General features: G+C 48.8%; 1 protein-coding gene across 21 annotated transcripts in view; it reads left to right on the top strand.

The window, feature by feature from the left end:
• Positions 1-16,563, top strand: part of NFASC (neurofascin) — a 187,774-nt gene that overhangs the window by 77,140 nt on the left and 94,071 nt on the right. For 20 of the 21 annotated variants that reach the window (XR_014793330.1, XR_014793331.1, XM_084865810.1 and 17 more), the window contains exon 2: positions 5,964-6,094. The gene's annotated coding sequence lies outside the window, so the exon portion shown is untranslated. Of the gene's footprint in view, positions 1-5,963; positions 6,095-16,563 lie in introns of those variants that run through there. The other variant, XM_084865805.1, reaches the window with a different exon arrangement.

Below are 16,563 nucleotides of genomic sequence, written 5' to 3'. Positions count from 1 at the left end.
CTATTCTGATAGGTGTGCGTGTGCGCGCGCGCGCGCGCGCGTGTGTGTGTGTGTGTGTGTGTGTGTGTGTGTGTGTGATATCTCACTGTTTGCTGGTTCTTTTCCGTGTGTTTTAATCTGCATTCCCCTAAGACGTAATGATGTTGAACACCTTTTCTAGTGCTTATCTGCCATCTGGATATCTGCGTTGGTGAAAAGACCTTTCATGTCTTCCGGCCAGGTTCTAGCTGAATTGCTTGCATCTTTACTGCTGAGTTTTGAGAGCTATATATAGGTTCTAGAACTGGTTCTTTGTCAGACATGTGGTCATTCCCACTCTTCCTCCTCTTTCACAGAGCTGAGTTTTTAATTTTGATGAAGTTTGATGAAGTTCTTTTTATGAATTTTTCTTGTCAGGGTCATGCATTTGTCATCAAATTTAAGAACTGTTTGCTTAGCCCTAGATCTCAGAGATTTTCTCCTGGTTTTATTTTATTTTAATATTTTTTATTGATTTCAGAGAGGAAGAGGGATAGAGAGACAGATGGAAACATCAATGATGAGAGGGGATCATTAATTGGCTGCCTCTTGTACTCCCCACAGCTGGGAACAAGCCTGCAACCCGGGCATATGTCCTGATCAGGAATCAAACCTAGTTCACAGGTCCATACTCAATCAGTGAGCCATGCCGGCCAGGTTCTCCTGTTTTTATTTTAGAATAATCTGAATCCACTAAAATTTTTGCTGCGATTTTGATAGTGATTACATTCAACCAGTATATCCATTTGGGGAGAATTTGCATATTTACTATGTTGTGTCTTCTACTCCATGAACGCAATATGTCTCTCCATTTTCTTGCATCAGTGTTGTGAAGTTTTCTGCGAGCAAGCCTTGTAGTACATGTTTTGCTATCGTTATTTAAATGTCTCACTGTATGTGTAAACCATCTCTGGGAGGACACAAGAGCCTTGTCACAGTGGCTGGGCAGGAGCGGGCTGCGTGGGACTGGGAAGCATGGGACAGGTTTGGGAGAGAGATTTACTTCTATATACTTTCACTGCGTAGTCATTTGTATCTTTTGAGTTTAATATCATGTGAAGAGATTAACTCTTCAAAAAAAAGCAATAAATTCATTTTTAAATGCTTAGGTAAGGAAAGAGAGAGAGAGAGAGAGAGAGAGAGAGAGAGAGAGAGAGAGAGAGAGAGAGAGAGAATGAATATGAATGAGTCTTTGTTCCTGAGCACAGACTGGATATCCAGGGGGCAGCAGCACAAGACAGAGGGCCCAGGAGAAGTTAAATGTTGTACTTCTTCAGAAATATATGTGGATAGAACCAAAGGATTTCACAGAGGAGCAGGGGTGGGGAACCTTTTTCTTGCCAAGGGCCATTTGGGTATTTATAACATTATTTCAGGGCCATACAAAATGACCAACTTAAAAATTAGCCTGCTATATCTGGTCAAACATTTAATTAACTCACCTCTAATGCCTCTGCAGGGCCAGACCGAATGTTTTTATGGGTCTTACAGGGCCCATGGGCCAGACATTCCCCACCCCTGTGTTAGAGACATCCCCAGACGCGTGTTTATCGTGTGGCAGAGGGGAAATCAATCAGAGAACCAACATTTGCGGAGAAGAAATCTGTAAATACCCCGGGGCATACGTTAGCCGTGAGCACTGAGAAAGCAGCGTGGGGACCGCGGAGCAGCCAGCACTCCTTCCTGTCATCAGGCTGACGTGCTGTGCCTCCTCTTGTCCTTGGCAAGCGCCTTCCCCTGCCATACCCACCCTCCCGCCCAGGCCTCATCCAGAGGAACCCACTAGGTGTCTGGCCTCTGGGTTCTACAGGCAGTGCCCAAGGTGCCCAGTAACCTGGCCCCGGTCCCTCCCCGTCTGTGTCTCAGAGCCGCTCTTCTCGCAGCCTTGGGATAGCAGGGATCTGGCTTGATCCCTGTTTCTCCCCAGAGCATCCAGCATCCTACCTGGAACCTTCCTATCCCTAGGCCAGAGGGAGCATCTATACCTGGGCGCATTTAGCCCTTAAAAGCATTGGTGGTGATTGTAATCTCACTTATCTTTAAGGGCTCTCTTTCTGTCTGTCTGTCTGTCTATTTGTCTTCCTACGAATCATAGCTCCCATTTGATCCTCATAGCAACCCCAAAGGACAGATCTGATCCCCAATCTTAACTAATAAAAAAGAGACATGCAAATTAGCCATCACTCTGCTACACCCACAGCCAATCAGAGTGAACATGCAAATTAGCACAATAAAGATGGAGGATAATTTGCATATGCAGGCAGGGAGCAGCGGGGAGGGACAGAGGGAACTTCTGGAGCCGAGCTCCTCACAGAAGCAAGAACTTGCAGGCTCCCGTGGGCTTGCTGGCTCCAGGTGGGCTGGGGAGCTGGGACTTGCCAGCTCCCTGGCAGCTGAGAGTGAAGCCAGGGGAAGAAAGGCCTATTTTTACACAAATATCATACATCGGGCCTCTAGTTTTCAAATACTCGTAAGTATATGTAAAAAGAATTGTTTTCCAATACATTATCTCATTGCAATCCCTCAACATGGTCATATAGGCAGAGAAAGTTTTATTAACCCAGATGTAAAAATGAGGATATTGAAAAGGCAACTATGAAACAGTGGGCCTCTGGAAGTAAGAACACAGGGGACTGAATCCTGGCTCAATGGGTTCTTTACACCATTTCCCTCTGGCGTAAACTGGGGACAATAATCTCAGTATCCTTTGGCATCATCATGGGTTGATGGCATCATCATTCAGATTAAATGACTATGCAAGAATTAGCATTCTAATGATTTCAAAACATTTTTTAAATGTTTTACAAAAGAAGAGAGAATACTATAGTGAACCCAATGTACTCATTATTGGTCCAAGGCCAATCTTATCTCAGCTATACCCCTACCCACTCCTTTTTTTTTCTTTATTCAACCAGTTTTCAAAACAATGAACTATTTCCCTAATGTCTCCAAAAGGTGACTCATGAGTTGTTTGGAGTTTTAAAAATATTATTAGGGATTTGTAAGATTTAAACACATTTGTTGTGCTTCATTCTGTTGCAGTGACGATCCTCACTGATGCTCAGCTTGACAAGGGAAACCTTCTTCCTGTTGGCTCTGAGTCCTCTCAGCATGACTGTAGTAGTTTTTGACACTTGTTTGTGTGACAAGATGTTTTGGGCTCATCTTGTACATTTACTGCATCAGACATTTCATTTCTCCAAGGAAGCCTGATTTCTTTGTGGGGGGTGGTAACTATAATCTGATGAATAGGGGTGTTCATTTCCACTAGAATAATCGTTTAGGCCTTACAGAGCTAGGAAGAGTGTGTGTATGTGTGTATACAAGAGAGAGAGGGAGAGACACAGAGAGAAAGAGAAAAAGAAAAAGAGAGAAAGATAAAACATACTGATACTTCCAGTTCACAATCAGGGCTATAGAATTATTGTCTGATCTCATCAATCTTACATTTGTATCTTCTTTCAATAAGAAACTTGTTTCTCAGCAACATCAATATTATTTACTCACTGGAGGCCCAGTGCACGAAATTATTAGCACGAAATGCTAATAATATGCTGCTGCCACCTCTGCCTCAGCCCCCGCCCACTTCAGCTTTGTCTGAAAGGAAGGATGTCTGGTCTTATTAGCATATCACTCTTTTATTACTATAGATTTAATTTATCCCAAAAATCACATACAGAAGTCTTAATAATAATAATAATAATACCATAATATCATCAATACATTATTGAAAACAGTTTAAGACTGGGGAGAAGTGGCAGTTCTTTTTATCCTTATGACATTTACCTCTAAGGATATGCAGTTCAATTACTGTGTTTTAATTTCTGTGTGTGTAATTGTAACAACCAATTGGACACATGAACTCATTTGTTGCATTTTATTTTAATTTTAGAGATGTCTTTTAAAAATATTAATTGTATTTTATAATTATGCCAGATACACTTTCCAAAGCAAATCCACAAAACAAGGAATATCCAGCTTCTCTTCCTTATCCCCTCCACCTCATTCATGCCCCTTCCTATAAGCCTTTGAAATTTATTTTATGCTTTACCTTTGTCTTATTAAAAATAAAAGCAAATACATATATATGTTTTTTTCTTCCCCCTTTCCTTAAATAAATGTTAGCATATTAAACACACTTTTTCTTTTCTTTTCACTTAGCAGTAATCCTGGAGATTACAACAAAAGTATATAGTATATATTTCAAATAGATTTCTAGAAGTAGGATTTCTGGGTCAACAAGTTCATACTTATTTTGCTAGATAATGCCACACTCTGCTCTACAAAGATGGATTTTACCATTTCCTGCAGGTACTGTTAAAGCAAATAATTAAATGAGGTATGTTATCTGTACTGAGAAAGGTTAAATGATTGCTCAGGAGGACTGGAGCTGGGACTTGAGCCTGCAGAATCCTCACTAAAGGCCCAGTGTACCTCCCTACTGTACCTTCTCCCCATTGCACAGGAGAAGAATCTGAGACACATGTAGGAAAGCGGTCCACACTATCCTATCTAATAAAGAGGGAATATGCTGATTGACCATCACGCCCTCACAAAAGATGGTGGCACCCACAGCCAATAAGGAGGGAATATGCTAATTGACTACCACACCCTCAAAGATGATGGTGCCCAGTCCCCTCAGCCCCATTGGGGCGGCAGGTGTGTGGCATAGCTGGGCCCGCCCCCCAGTGGGTCCAGCTGTTCCATGCACCTGTCTCCAGAGTCCCCCAGTCCCCTCAACCCCTCAGCTGCCCAGAGTCGGCCCGAGGCACAGGCAAACCTCAGATGTCGGCTGCCCAGCCGTTTAGGGCTGGCCCAAGGTGCAGGCAAGCCTTGGATGGCAGCTTCCCAGCCACCAAGGGCTGCCCGAGGCTCAGGTAACCAGGGTTGGCCGAGGCTAGCGCTGCTGGCAGTGGTAACAGCAGAGGTGTGATGGGGCATTGCCTTTCCCTGATTGCTGGGTCACCTCCCACCCCTGAGGGCTCCTGGACTATGAGAGGAGGCAGGCCGGGCTGAGGGACCCCCTTCCAGTGCATGAATTTTCATGCACCTGGCCTCTAGTTCTATATAATAAAAGCCTAATATGCTAAGTGTTCAGTCAACCAGTTGGCTGTTCAGCCAATCAAAACATAATATGCTAATGATATGCTAAGGCTCCTCAACTGCTCACTATGATGTACACTGACCACCAGGGGGCAGACGCTCTGACTGGTAGGTTAGCTTGCTGCTGGAGTTGGACTGAGTGAGAAGGGCCAGATACACCCTGGAGCCCTCCTATGGTCCCTCCCCAACTGGCCAACCTCCTGCGTCCCTCCCCAGCCCCAATCATGCACCAGTGTGGTCTCTCAGCTTGGCCTGCACCCTCTTGCAATCTGGGACCCCCTTAGGGGATGCTGGAGAGCCAGTTTCAGCCCGATTCTGCAGGCCAGGTTGAGGGACCCCATTCCTGCACCGGGTCTCTAGTATGACATAACAAGCTAGAACTTAAAATCCATGTCGCCTGATACTAAATTAAATCTCCTTTCAACGTGTTATCATTTGTGGTGAACTCATTTGGTTATCTGTAGATGGGGAAGAGAAACATAATAGTTCTCCTAAGTAAGCTAAGAAAATGAATGTGATGATTAAGGGTAAATTCTCCCCTGTGTGGAGGAGGGATTCTTCCAGATAGGCCTCAGCTCCTTTAGGTGAACAGGGAATTGGCAATTAGATTATGGAGTCAGGGCATAACAATGATCTTCTCAGTGAAGAGATGCCCTCACCCCCAGAGGCTAACGTGCAGGCACCTGGCAGAGCCTCTGAACGTCCGTTTCTGCAGAGTGCCCTGAACGTCCAGCAAAGACGCAGTTATGTCACGCAGAATCTCCCAAATAAGTGGGCTAAGATGTCATTTCCCAGCAGATGGACAGGCCACAAACCACAAAGCCTGTTCTCTTTCTTCCTAGAGTGACCCTGGGGTCTTCTTTGTGTGTGCTTTGCGACGCTGATTGACGCATGTGCAGCTTGGGACACTGGAGGTTTCCTTCCCGCCACCTCCCCTGGAGCTGTGAGAAGGAGGCTGCATGAGGCAGAGACGGTGAGTGGGGCTTGGGCCTGGGGCTGGTCCGGGAGGGTGAGGGTGGGGGCCGGTTCTTGTCTCTTGCTCTTACTCTTTGATGAGAGGAGATTCTTTGCCTGGCAGCCCCCCAGTCTTTCGAGGGGACATGTTCATTCTCCCCGGATTAGGACACAGGGCCAGACCTTGAGGCTCTCCTATGCAAGGAGGCTGCCGTTGGGAGGGCGATTGCTCCTTTTTCTCCAGCAGGTGCTGTCAGCTGGCTTAGTCTTGCCATTGTCACGACCTGCCATTGTCACCTTACTGGAAAAGTCTGGAACCAGCTTTGTTTGTGCCCTGCACCCCTGCCCCCCTTAGCCTGGGCGCTGCCTGAGTGACAGCCCCGGCATATGGGGGGCAGTCTGAGGACCCCTCCCCTGGGCGGAGCTTCGGGCCCCAGCAGATGGACGGCTGTCCAGGGAGCAGTAAGAGGCTCAGGCCCACGTCCCTGAAGCGACACTCTGTGTCCAGGGTTTGCATTATTCCCGTCTGGGTTACAGCTTCCTGCGGCTCCCAGAGTCCCTGTTTCAGTCTCAGCCGGGGGAGAATGTGCAAGAAGTGAGGGTGTTACAGAAGACCCGAGAAGAACCAAGCAACGCTTAGAGAGATGGAGTTACACGTTATTATTACGCGCGGGCTGAGAGAAACTGTATTTCAAATTCCGGCCCCAACATGGAGGGACTTTCCCTATTTATATGTTTTCACCCTCTTTGTCTCCCAAATATGGGGTGTTTCTGGTCCCCTTTGCAAGTTCTTAAAGAGCCCCTGTGTGCTGGGGCTCTGAGACCTCAAACCAAAGGCTTGGCCTGGCGCCAACACTGATAACTTTGTCCGGGCTTATGGTTTATGGCCTCTCTGGAGTCGTCTTATTTTCCTTATTACATAAGCAAGCAGGCATTTACAGAAGCCAAAATAGCAGGGTTAAAATGTCAAACAGCAGTTTTTATGTAAGATGGATGCTTCAAGGGCTACAATTTTAACCAAGGAGTAACTGGCAGTGGCCCCGCATTAGCGTTCTGAAGGCTGCAGGCTGGGGGATCTATCTGAAGGGGGGGGGGGGGGGAGTGGCAGTCTACCTGGGCCCTGAGCAGTGGAAGGTTTCCATATTCTTGAGTTTGGGCCTCTTTGCAGTTTGTCTTTCTCGCTCCGGCTCCGGCTCCGGTTCCGATGACTTCTGCTATTCTCCCTGAAAGAGTTGGAGGTGGTGCTGGGAGGTTGCGGGAAGGAGGCTGAAAGGTGGGAGCAGAAATGCTGATGACATGGATTTGGGGTCTGGACCAAATCCAGCTCGACTTGCTTTGTGACCACAGGAGAGTTCCTGATGACTCCGGGCCTGAAGTTTCTGGCTTAGCCAATGGGGTTAACAACGAGCATCTTGTTGTAAGGATTACGTTAAGATTAAACATGCACAATGTCAGTACATGGGGGTTACTGTTACCTATCATATCAGCAGCAGCACAGATATACTGGTCTATCAGGGTAGCGTCTGTGTGGCCCTGTGAGGGCCACGGCTCACGTAGAACAGTGCCGGCTTTAGGACCAGCGGGAAACCCATCCACCCACAGGGCTTTTCACATGGTCATTGTTACTGGATTCCCAGCATGAATGTGCTGACTGACCATGGTGGGGAGGGGCCCCACTCCTTAGTTTTGCTGTATTTGGAGGACTCTGCTTGCAAACATGGTCTACGAGGTTATTTTAAGGGGCATGCGAAGATGTGTACAACAGTGTAGGGACAGACCCCCCATTTTGTGACAGAACTGGGAGTCAGTCCAGCTTTGTGTCATTGTGCCCCCTCTCCTGGCACTTTGTCATGTACCCTCCCTATTTGCTGTCCCTATGCCCACCCCCAAGCTCCTCCACCGCCCACCCTGGGCACACACACTCCGCTTGCCCAACCAGATCCCTGCCTGAGGAGCCCGGAGCCACGCTGTCCTCTGATGGTGGCAGCAGCACCTCCGCTGGCCGCTGGAGCTAACTTGTTCTCCCCTCGCACCTCTGGGCATTTTACTGTAATCAGCAAACCCCAGTGTTGGTGCAGAGCTTTCTCTTTACAGCGGCGTGTCTGTTTACATTAACTGTGCCATGTCATTTTCACGACAGTTCTGTGATGTGAGCAACACTGGTGTCACCATAGAGTAAACTGAGGCTCACAGAGTTCTCTCTCCCAGGCTCACAGCATTCCTTAGCCACTGGGGCCGCAGGAGAACTCCGTGGACTGTCCTCTGCTGAGACACCACACTGCCTCCTTGGGTCTGAGGCACGCGCTCATAAGAGGTCAGAGGCCTTGGAGGCACTCAGAGAAAGCTTTTAAAAAGAAAAAAGAGCCCTAGCCGGTTTGGCTCAGTGGATAGTGTCAGTCTGCGGACTGAAGGGTCCCAGGTTCGAATGCAGTCAAGGGCATGTATCTTGGTTTCAGGCACATCCCCATTAAGAGGTGTGCAGGAGGCAGCTGATCAATGTTTCTCTCTCATCAATGTTTCTAACTCTCTATTCCTCTCCCTTCCTCTCTGTAAAAAAATCAATAAGATATATTAAAAAAAGAAAGAAAGAAAGAAAGAAAGAAAGAAAGAAAGAAAGAAAGAAAGAAAGAAAAAAGAGTGCAGAGAATATGCAAAGCAGGGACCTGTGGCTTTTGAGGGGACAATACGTTCTGTGAGAAGGGGAGCTGATCCAGTTTCTTCGGAGGATGATCACCATCATTACAATAATCAGCATAGTGGGTGCTCCCCACGCACCAGGCACTGTGTGCTGTGCTCCACGTGTGTTTTCCTTAGAATTCTCCTCACAACAACCCAGTGAAGTCGGTGCCATCATTACCCACATTTTCCTGTGACAAATACAAAAAGACTAAGGAAGGTGTTCCAAGTTCCATACCTAAGCAATTGCAGCATCTGCATTCGACTCCCACCGCGCACCCTGGGACCCGCAGTGCTGGCCATTGCGTTGGCCTGCAGCGTATTTTCAGCGGCTTGTTCCAGGTCTTCCTGAAACTCTGCATAATTGTTTCTGAGCAGCTCCCGGTGGGACTCTGACTTGCCCCTCCTGGTAGGAAGCCCCTGAAAAGCGAGTCCTTGGTTTAGTGCTCCTCCTTTCCTCTGGATCTTTGTCCTTTTGTTGGGAGGCCGCTGCCATCTGGAGCCGCCCCAGGCATCTGCTCAGGAGCACGCTCCTCCCACTTCCCCTCCCCCCAGCTCCAGGCAAGCACCTTGCTGCACTCAGGCTAATCCCCCACCCTCCTCTCCCCACCCCAGTGCTTCAGCTCCTGTCCTCCGGGCCTTCAATTCCCCCAATGGATGCATTTGGTTGATTGCATTCATACTCCTAAGCCACCTGCCTGTTGGTGAGAATATGGGCCTCATCTCTCCAGAAACATGGCCACAGGCCGTCACAGGCAGCATGGGCTCAGGCAGCTGTCTGTTGGTTGGGGGAGGTTCCCATGGAGCTGCATTAGGAATGGTCTGTATTGCTCCCCGCCCTCTGCCCAGGACCGAGTCCAGGCCCCCGAAACAGCACCCGTGCTTGGCCACTGTTTTTGTGAGCGCAGAGGCCCGCAGGACTAGGTGAGGGGCTGTGAGTGGCAGCAGTGGAATCTATTCCCCTCAGTAGCTGGTGTTACCTCCTGCTTCTACCCATCTTAGTTTTGTTAACCCTTACCCGAGAATATTTTTTCCATTGATTTTTTTAGAGAAAGTTGAAGGGAAGGAGAGAGAGAGAGAGAAACATTGATGTGAAAGAGACAAATTGATTGGTTGCCTCCCACATGCACCCCGACCCGGGCTGGGGATTGAACCTGCAATTGAGTTACGTGCCCAAGACCCTCTGGTGCTCTAACCACTTACCAACACGGGCAAGGCTAAACCCATCTTTGCACTGGAGGCTGGGCTGATGGGTTTGGGACAGCATGTCACTCTGGGTTTCGGTTTCTCAGGAGGACCGTAGACTATAGCAGAGGGAGACCCCTCTGCATGCTGATGTCTAGCTTACTTGGGGCGTGAGACACAAAGCTCCCCTCTGCCACTGGAGCCGACAGTGTCTGGTGTAAGTATCGTGGCTGCCAGCACTTTGCACCAGACTCCTAGACAAATGGTGTGTCTTGTAATTCAGGAAGCAGCCTTCCCTGTGGGTTCCACCTCCCCGCTCCGGGCTCCTGTATTTTCACGTCTCCCCCGGCCTGTAGCAGCCTGCTGGGCTGGCGGTGGGACCCAGACTGATGTCTGTGTTGGATGTAAATGCAGAGGGAGGAGGGGGAACAGATGCTGCTTTCTCCTGCTGTCTTAGCCCTCCCTCCCCCCCCCCCCCTTCATCATATCAGAAAGGAATTTTGAAGATGCAACTGGGGATATGCTATCCGGGGAATATCGGCAGCTAGATCAACATTGCCAGCAGGATAGAGTCACCTCTGAAGAACTGACCCGGCTTCTCTCTGGGACCACCTCCAGGCAGGTGCAGTTAAGGTCACAGGTCAAGGGGCATTGGTGGAAGGAGCTGGCATGAATAAGAAGATGTGAAGGGCTTTGGTTAAGGAGACCCTGGCAGGGGCAGGAGAGAGGGGGGCCCAGAGCTGCTCTGGGATCTTGATGGCCTGGGATCTTTCAGAAGCCTCCCCGTCCTCTGGTGCCTGTGCAGAGGACCATATGCTGGCTCTAAGAGTGAAGAATGACTCCTTGGGCCCAGAGCCAGCATACGGTGATTTGCACAGGCATTGTGTATTCTGTAGGCCTACAAAGTAGATTTGTAGATTCGAAAGCCGAGCTTGTCCGACAGCATTTAGCGAAGTAGTACAGCAGCTGTAACTTGGGGGAAAGAGTGAGGACCAGTGGTTTTTGAATGCCAAGTTTGTGTCAAGTCTTGGGTTAGATGCTATCTGTATACATTAGCCCAGTGGTTGGCAAACTCATTAGTCAACAGAGCCAAATATCAACAGTATAATGATTGAAATTTCTTTGGAGAGCCAAAATTTTTAGACTTAAACTTCTAACAACACTTCTTCAAAATAGACTTGCCCAGGCCGTGGTATTTTGTGGAAGAGCCACACTCAAGGGGCCAAAGACCACATGTGGCTCGTGAACTGCAGTTTGCCGACCACGGCATTAGCCCATTCATTTAAAAGAAACTAACTCAGAAAATTAAAAAAAATAATTCAAATTAATTACTAATCATCACAACAGCCTTGTAATATCCCACTCAAAGAGCAGAAAACCGAGGCTCCAAGAGAGTAAACAAATTGCTGCAGACCACGCAGTAGGTGGAAATGGCTGAGGTGGGACTGAAACTCAGGTGTTTGGCCCCAAGTGCTTGCCCTGTCCATGTGCCAGAGGGATTATACACCCCTTCCTCTTGGAACTTCCTCCCTGAATCCACGTCTGGTGATTCCCCTGGTCTGTGTGGCTTCCTAGCTGGTTTGTTATTCACCTCTATTAAGCCCAGCCCTGTTCTGCCCTGAGCTAGTGTTTGCTCCTGTGAAGGACGCAGAAAAAAGGTAGAAGACACTCACCTTTGAGAAGCTCATGGTCACCCAGCCAGCACGGCTCAAAGGTTGAGCACCGACCTATGAACCAAGAGGTCACGGTTTGATTCTCAGTCAAGGCACATGCCTGGGTTGTGGGCTTGATCCCCAGCGTGAAATGTGCAGGAGGCAGCCAGTCTCCTCATCATTGATTTTTGTATTTTTTTTCCCCTCTCCCTCAAAAATAAATAAATAAATAAATAAACACACACACACACACACACACACACACACACACACACACCGTATTTTACGGTGTATAAGACGACTTTTGAAACGAAAAAAAGTCAACCGAAAATCAGGGGCAAAAGACCAAAATTGCACAAAAATTACCTGCAGATCTTGACAGCAAAGTCAGTCTTTTCTTTGAAGTGGGGGGTAGTCTTATACAGCGAATATAGGCCTAAACTTATGTTTTAACTGTAAAATTAGGGAGTCGTCTTATACACCAGAAAATATGGGTGTGTGTGTGTGTGTGTGTGTGTGTAAATTTTTTTTTTTAAAAATTTTTTTTCTTGGTCTGGGTAAGGGGTAAAGGTCATCTCTCTTTCCCCCACCCCAAGCTTCTCCAGTGGTCTTGCCCTTCATTTTTTTTCCTGCTTTAGCTCAGTGGATGGCTTTCAAATGGCTTTAGAACCTCAGTCTATTGAAACCAGGCTTGGAATCCCACAAACAGAGGCTGGAATAAGCAGCTTAGCGTGAGTGACATCGTGAGCAGATGGACAGTGGCCTGACTCTAAGTGGACGCCTCATTCAGGGGGCCTGGGAACCCCTTAGTCCGCGCCTGCGGTGAGGAAGCAGGCTTGAAAGAAGATGGCTGGGGTTAGCACAGGCGTCTTCATCAGGAAGCTACAGAGGCCTAGAGACTGGTTTTGGGCTGTCCTTCCTGCAGCATTCCGATGTGTATCGTTTGTGACTTACTCAGGAGGCATACGAGAACTTAGGCCTGGGCCTTTAAAAAAAAAATCAATATTTAATGTATTAAAGTATTAAACTCCAAAACCTTTTCATTTAAACAGACAGGTTTTTCAGTTCTCTTCAGAAATCGCATTCATTTTAACAATCACTTGTTTGATTCCATTACTATACTGAGTCCATAAATTCCTTTGAACTTTTGAAACCGCATGTATGAATGCAATCACTCACTTTCCCTTTTTATCTGAGAAGGTTTTATTACCCTCAGAGGGGATGGGGCTCAGCAGCTGCCCCCTCCCTCCCTCAGGCCGCCAGGACCCTGGTCAGCTCCTCTCCCTTCCCCTAGGCCTCATTCTTCTGGTGTTGTCTTCCTTTATCTTCTTTTTCTCATCTTTTTTCCTTCTCCTTCTCCTTCTCCCCCTCCTCCTCCTTCTCCTTTTCCTTCTCCTCCTCCTCCTCCCCCTCCCTCTCTCCTCCTCCCCCTCCCTCTTTTCCCCTCCCCATCCTCCCTTTCCTCCTCCTCCTCCTCCTCCTCCTCCTCCTCCTCCTCCTCCTCCTCCTCCTTCTTCTTCTTCTTCTTCTTCTTCTTCTTCTTCTTCTTCTTCTTCTTCTCTCTCTCTCTCTCTCTCTCTCTCTCTCTCTCTCTCTCTCTCTCTTCTCTCTCTCTCTCTCTCTCTCTCTCTCTCGGTTTGGTTTCCAATTACAGTTGAGATCCCTGCCCTTTCCTTGATTACCTTCTGTTCTCTTGTCCTTGGAAGCCCTGAGCAGCTCTGTGGTGCACCCATCGACCACTCCCCCAGGAGGGGGCTGTGCCTGGCTCGCTCACCTCCGTGGTCCCTGTGGCCCTTGTGGAGGCCACGGTCATGAGAGCACAGAGCCGCGGCTGCTGCTCTTGAACGGCTGCCGTGGCGGAAGAAATTCACTTTCCTGTTTGAAGTTTTACAGTTTCGTGACAAAGTCTTCCAAGTCCTGATGTAATTCTTTTTCCTCTCGTTAATATTTTAAACAATAGCTTTATTGAGGTATAATTCACACACAATTCACCTCTTTAAGTGTGCAACTCTGTGATTTTTAGTGTATTCATCACTACACTTAATTTTGGAACGTTTTCTTTACCTTCCCCTACAAAAACCCATTCCCTTTAGCAATCTCCCTCCCGCACCCTGGTCTCCTCTAGCCCTAGGCAACCACAAATCTACTCTCTGGCTCTACAGACTTGCCTACTCTTCACCCTTTACATAAATGGAATCATCCAGCGTCATCACTTAGCGTGATGTTTTCAAGTTCATACATCTTGTAGCAGGTGCAGTATTTCATTCTTTTTATGGCTGGATAATATTCCAATATTTAGATAGGCCACATCTTATTTACTCATTTATCCATCGATGGGCATTGGGTTGCTTCCACTTTGGGGCAGTTATCAATTGTGCTGCTGTGAACACTCACGTACAAGTTTTCATGTGGACATATGGTTACTAATAAGTTCTCTTGGGTAAATACGCAGGAGTGGGGTTGTGGGCCCTAGGATAACTCTGGGGGCCACCTTTTGAGGACTCCTTGGTCTTTATATACCAAATCCAAGCCTTTATTCCTGGCCTTCTGCCTTCAGTCTCCACTTTCTGTCTTCCAGAGTCCCTCCTTCTGACCCTTCCCAACTCTTGGGCCCCACCCCTGGAGGCCCATCGTGCCCCAGAGGTTTATGGTCACTTCCCCTCCAGCTCCTCTGAGCCTTTTCCCTTTAACTACGGCTCTGGGAGGCAGCTGCTGCTTTCTGGTCTTTCCCACCCCTTTGAAGAGGGGGGAGCGTCAGCACCCTCTCTCCCAGCTGTGAAGAAAGATGCGTGTAATTGCTGTGAAACTTTCTCCCTCAGAGGGGAAGCCAGGATCTTGAGCTGAGAAGTGGGCTCCTCTTTTCCCACAGGGGCCACAGTTCCTCTGGAAGTGGGGGTTGTCTCCTGCTCTTCCTCTCAGACCGGTTTTCCTCACTTCTGTTTCTGTCTGTTCCTTTTCACGGATGACTTTGAAGTGGAAGCTGTCTGCATACCCTAGAGGTCAGTGTTCGGCAAACTGCGGCTCGCCATCCACATGCAGCTCTTTGACCCCTTGAGTGTGGCTCTTCCACAAAATACCACGGCCTGGGAGTCTGTTTTGAAGAATTGGCATTAGAAGTTTAAGTATGAAAATTTTGGCTCTCCAAAGAAATGCCAATCGCTGTACTGTTGATATTTGGCTCTGTTGACTATTGAGTTTGCCGACCACTGCTATAGGTTAACTGCTGGTGTGTGTGTTTTCCAATTATCTTTACCTGCTCATCTTTCTCAGGAATGAGACTGGTGAGAACTCAGTTAATCACCAGCAGGGCCTCTGAGTGGAGCCTGAATAATGGTCACTCACAGACACGCACAGAGTTGAAGCCAGCCCTGCACAGCCCGTCAGATCAGCCAATCGGCAGCTGCACCAGCTACATGTGAGAGTCTCCATTCCTTGTCTGTTTCCTCGTCCTGCCCCTCGGGGGATGAATGATTAAACAATAGTAATGAGACCCTAACTGGTTTGGCTCAGTGGATAGAGTGTCGGCCTGTAGACTCAAGGGTCCCAGGTTTGATTCCGGTCAAGGGCATGTACCTTGGTTCCGGGCACATCCCCAGTAGGGGGTGTACAGGAGGCAGCTGATCAGTGTTTCTCTCTTATCGGTGTTTCTAAATCTCTATCCCTCTCCTTTCCTCTCTGTAAAAAATCAAATATATATATATATTTTAAGAGTAATGAGGAAACACACAGCCCCAAGAACCCTAGAAATCTGGCTGGATTGTGCACTGACACGTCCTTCGCAGCGTGCCCAGGCCCAGGCTGTGGACCAGGCCACCTGCATACTGCAGGCTGCCCTGCGATGCCAGGATAAGAGGTGCCAGGCTCCAGTTGGCCTGCGGTCAGAGAGACTGAGCCATGCAACAACCCACTCCCTTCCTGCACCAGGCTGTGCCCACAGGATGTGCATCGCAGCACCTTTAAGAAAGTTTGTCTGCCCGAGCAATCCTCCCACTTCTGCCTTCGAAGCGCTGCAACGACACTGACACCGAAAGAAGCTGCAGGGCGCCAAATAAAGCAACAGCCGGCCACGCACTGCAAGCCCACGGCTGGCAGCCTGGCGGTAGACCGACACACGCAGTTAGGAAAAGGCGAGTCCATGTCCCTGCGGCCAGCTCTGTGCCGTGGCAGACACACATGACCTCCCACCCCTGAAGTGGCAGCACTTTTCGATGGGTGCAGCCTTCGTGTGGGGTCTTAAATACCTGGCCACGCTGTGTTTTGTGCCCCTAGAGACCCAGGTCCGGACACTAGATATTCATGTCCTTCCCTTTCTTCTCTCTCCCCCCACCCCCTCCCTCCTTGCATTTTACCTTCAACTCAGTAGCCTAGTGGCTCAGGTTTCAACCTAGAGATTAGTTCTGGGTATTGAGCAGGGGAACAGCTGTTTTCAGCCAAATCTTTACCCCCCCCCCCTCAGGTGGGAATCAGGGCCACCTGATATTATCATCCCCCCTCCCCCACCCCCAACATATTCCTGAGACCCCCAACTTAGCTGAGCCAGAGCGGAGGAGCCAGGCCTGCCCAGTGCCCCTGCCACCACCACCACCAAGCAGATTGCTCTCACCGGTTCCGCACAGCCCCTCCCTCCTCCCAGACCCCTCCCTGTGGCAGGGAAAAGGAGCCAAGCTTGAAGCACAGCCACAGAGCAGATGGAGACCACCCCCTTCCCACCCTGAGAAGGGGGGAGGGGGAAGGGAGAGTTAAACAGGCGAGCTTTCCTTGGCTCTCGGAAAATCCCAGAAGACAACTGGTCGCACCCACCCAGGCGGGGAAGCTGGGTGTCTCCTGGGCACGGGCAGGGACTGGACACAGGCGGGTGAGTGCTTCCCTGACTCGCAGGTCCTTGTGCCCTGGAGATTCTTTCGGTGTCGGTGCCGCTGCAGCTCTTGGAAGGCAGAAGTGGGAGGACTGCATGGGCAGACAGACTTTCTTAACG

Source organism: Pipistrellus hanaki (genome assembly GCF_964339955.1).
Source record: "Pipistrellus hanaki genome assembly, chromosome: 18".
NCBI lineage: Eukaryota > Metazoa > Chordata > Mammalia > Chiroptera > Vespertilionidae > Pipistrellus > Pipistrellus hanaki.
This window is presented reverse-complemented; position numbering and strand designations above follow the sequence as displayed.